Raw genomic sequence first — 4,326 nt, forward strand, 5'->3', positions numbered from 1 at the left:
CTTCTTGCTCTGTGCGGCAAGCCGCAGCGTCCTCTATTTGCAGCCCTAGTCATTGCACAAAGCCAAGCTGCTCTGACTCAGATCAAATTCCAGACACGCCTTTAAAGTCGGGTTTTTCTATTAAAAATATTTACTATTTCTGTGTATAAATACTTCGCCTACCTGTATATACACCACTCATTGTTGGCAGAAGCTAGAAGAGGGCGTTGAACCCAGTGACAATGGTTGTGAACCACCTTGTATGTACTGGGAACTGAACCTTGATCCTCTGCAAAGCATCAAATGCTCTTCACCTCTGAACCATCTTTTTAGGTCCCGTGGTCACCATTTTAAAATATTTACTTTTATTGTTTTTGTTTATGTGTCTGTGTCTTTGTTTATATGGCATGGGTGTGCAGTGCCGACGGGAAATCAGTCCCTTGGAACTGTAGTTAGTTACAGGTATATGTGAGTGCTGGGAATGGATCATGCTTCTCTGGAAGAACAGCAAATGTTCTTAACTGGTGAGCCGTTTCTCCAGCCCCACCTTTTCCCCTTTAAAAGCTAAGGTACTTTACTTTGTGAGAGATTGTATTCGTTAAAGATATCAAGTTATTTCTTATGAATAGTTTTTCATTTAGTTGTAATTATTTCAAAAAGTTAATAAAAGGGTAACAAGATGATAACATAGAAACAACTAAATTCTCTTTTGTTAGCTAACATGTAAATCAGATATTTGAAAACCATGTCCACTAACTAGCCTCTAGAACTATCAATAATCATAGGCATTGTGAAATAATAGCAATTTAAAAATATCAAATAGATGAGGGTGAGCAAAACTTCCAAGAAAGAAGCTACACCTTCAAATTTAACCTTTGCAAGGCTGACTGATTAGAACTTCAATAACTTGGAGAGTTTGGGATTTTGCAGGTCCAGAGCCAAGTTATCTCGAGCCATCTTTAGCCTTTTTGTTACACTCCTGTGGATCTGACCTGGTAGCTTTGTGGCCATTAGGTCAATCACTTGGGATGTAGTTTTCCATAGACATGTGTTAACTTAGGAGACCACTAGCTTTCACTCACACCAAAGCTAAGTGTTATCAGATTGTGTCCAAAGCCTGCAGCTGAGATTTCTCCTCTTGGCCACAACCCACCTCTGATATCTTTACCAATATATTTGTAAAGTGCCTTGATTTTTATGACTTTCTTTGTTCTGTTACTATAAAAACTTCACGAAAAACCGCTTTTACGTTGTAACTTCTAATTTGGGGTAGCCTAACCATCTGCTGCCTGACCACGACCACTCATGTTTGTCTCCACATTTAACTACTTTTTATCCCCTTTGTGTCCAACCAATACTACTTGATATTTGTTGTCTATTGTTGGGTAACATTCCACTCTAAAGACATAGATATATAGCAAATGCTTTCTTGCTCACAATTCCATGGTGAGGAATTTAAGCACTGTTTGGCAGAGATTGACAGGCCTTGCTCTATGGTGTCAGCTCCAGTGCTTCAACCAGGACTGGAAGGTCTACGTGGCTTCTCTTATGCTCCAGGAACCTCGCCATGTATTTAGCCTCTCGTCCATCATCTAGCTAGTCAGCCTGAATGTTCTCACATGGTAGCTGGCTTTTACCAGAGTGAAAGAGAAGGAGAAAAACCTAGATCTGGAACCAGCATTACATCACTCCTGCTGTATTATGTGTGATGACAGCTCAATTTATGAGGAGGGGTACTAGACTCCTCTGACCTGGAGCAGCATCCTGAGGATAAGAATATTTGGCAGTTACTATTGCATCAAACCTATTGTGTATTCTTACACTGAGAAGCTATTGTTTAGGAATGGAACAGCTGAAAGGAAAGGAAAGTTTCTGTGATGGGTCTTTACTAAATGTCCTTCTGTTTAAGTCCCCTCTGCCTTTGGCCTAGATAGCTAGCTATATGCTGAAAGCCGTTCCCCAGGTTGATGAAATTAGCATTCTGACAGTGTGGTTAAGACTCAGGATGTCTGCCTGCTTTAGGTCTGCCATCTCTTCACTGGGTTTTCTCTAGTCTGGTTTCCTTTTCTGGCACAGGAATGGTACTCTTAGGTCCACAGCCTTCTTCTCTGTTTTAAGACTAAGAGAACTCTCTTGCCAAGCAGATTTTCTCCTTGTGTCTCACTCACTAAATCTGCTGTATGCTTAGGCAGTCGGTGTAGGGGCAGCCTCTGTGCTAGGATTATGCCAATTAAGATTCATACCCCAGCAGTGAGGAGGGAGCTGTCCTCTCCTGAAGGACACACATCTTATTATGGTGCATGAGGTTAGGATTATATGTAGAAGGCAGAAGAGTGGGATAAATGGATGGAAACTGTATATACAACAGTAGCATCTATCTCAGTAGGTCATCAGATTCCTGAGTGTAGAAGATGAAACACTAAGAAAAGGCCAGGCTCATACCATTTCTCACAAGATGGTTCCCAGGCCATCTGCTTCTTGCCTACCATGTAGTAGGCTGTCTGCTATGCCTTCCCCATCATGATGGATTGAAATCTTTGAAGCCTGCTGTATTTCTGAGAAGATTTCTGATTGGAATTATAAGGCCATGCTTAAAAAACACAAAAGAGAGGAAAGGCTAAAGTCATCGAAGTACCACTGAAATGGAAATGTTGTGTGAGCTGGGAGCCTTGCAGTCATTGGTGTGTCCCATTGGAGTGTAGTGGGTCAAGGATGTGACTCCTCACACCCTCTGAACAGTGACTCTGTAGACACAGGGGATGGAGCCTGGACACAAGAGGATATCTGTTAAAGAGCAAACAGAGCCAAACTCCACCTCTTTCAGGTGGAAATGACTTCCTTGATTTTTGATCATTCAGCATCCCTTCAAAAAAAGTTTCAATTTTCTGTTTTTTATTTCTTTCCCTGGTGTAAGTCAGAAGCATTGTTTGTGTGGTACTATATTTAACTTGGATGGAATCATATGTTAAGAGAAAAAAGACAATGGACAGAATATTTTAAAAATGCACATCGATTACTTAGTTGCAAAAGATATATTCAGAACTAATATCTAGATTTGGGATATCAGCTAAACTGACACTTGAAGCCTTTTTCAAAAATCCCCTTTTATATATCTTATTTAGTGTTTACTGCTCTCAATTATGCTAGTGCCTTCAAAGGCCCTTTCCTTATTTTATGTACATGGGGGCTGCTTTAGTGGGAAATCTCATAAATTATTGAACACAGGGTAGGGGAATAAAACATGATTATTTTGGTGTCCTGTTTCAGTTACTCTTGTGTCATTATGACCAAAAATGCCCATAAAGACAACTTAAAGGAGGAAGAATTTATTCTGGCTCACAGTTGCAGATGACTTTGAGTTGGCAGAAATGGGAAAGGCATGGTGGAGTGTGAGGAGCCGCATTCGCCATTACAAGATGGCGCAGGCTTCTGCTTCCTGGTTCTTCACAGAAGCTTTACTTGAGAATGCGCCTGCGCATGGCGCGAAAACCGAGTATGACAATTGGATGAAAGATTTGAGCCAATGAGGGATCCCAAAGCTCTATTTAAGCAGCGGGCTTTCTGAGCTCGGCGTCCTTCCCCTTTTCTCCATCTTGAAGAGCTGTTCAATAAATGCTGTCAGAAGAATCCTGAGTGTGGCGTTCTCCTTATCGGCGAGGTAGCTCGTCGCAGTGGAGTGCCTTCATCTATGGCCGATGGGGACAGCACAGCAGCAGCTGCTGACATCACTGTGGATCAGGAAGCAGAGAATGGCTGGGATTGAGATCTGAGTTAATAACCCTCAGTAGCCTTTACCCACTGAGCCATCTCACCAGTCCTCAAGATAATTCTTATTATCAGTTAGTTTGGGAACTGTCTTAGTTAGGATTTTATTGCTGTGACAAGACACCAACTCTTATAAAAGAAAACATTTCATTGGGGTTGACTTATAGTTTCAGAGGTTTAGTCCATTATCATGGTGGAAGCATGGTAGCTTCCGGGCAGACATGATACTAGAGAAGGAGCCTAGGCTTCTACATCTTGATCCACAGGCAGCAGATGGAGACTGTGTGCCACGGTTTGATCACACACAGATATTCTTAACTTTTATGGCTTTTTAAAAAAGCCAAATGTACTACTGGAAAAGAATTTGTTTCTCTGCTGTCCCTGGACCAAGAGGATGTGACTGTCTGAACTAAGTTGAAAATAATAGGCGTCATTGATTTCTTAGGTCAAAGCAGGAACTGTAACTGTGTTTTGTTTGATTTTTAGTAATATTAAAGAATGCAAGTTTTTAAGGTTGAGGTAAGAATGTAGTGTAACCTAATACTTTAAAAGAGGTATTAAAATACTGTGTTATTTGTTGTT

Source organism: Arvicanthis niloticus, chromosome 14, assembly GCF_011762505.2.
Source record: "Arvicanthis niloticus isolate mArvNil1 chromosome 14, mArvNil1.pat.X, whole genome shotgun sequence".
NCBI classification, from domain to species: domain Eukaryota; kingdom Metazoa; phylum Chordata; class Mammalia; order Rodentia; family Muridae; genus Arvicanthis; species Arvicanthis niloticus.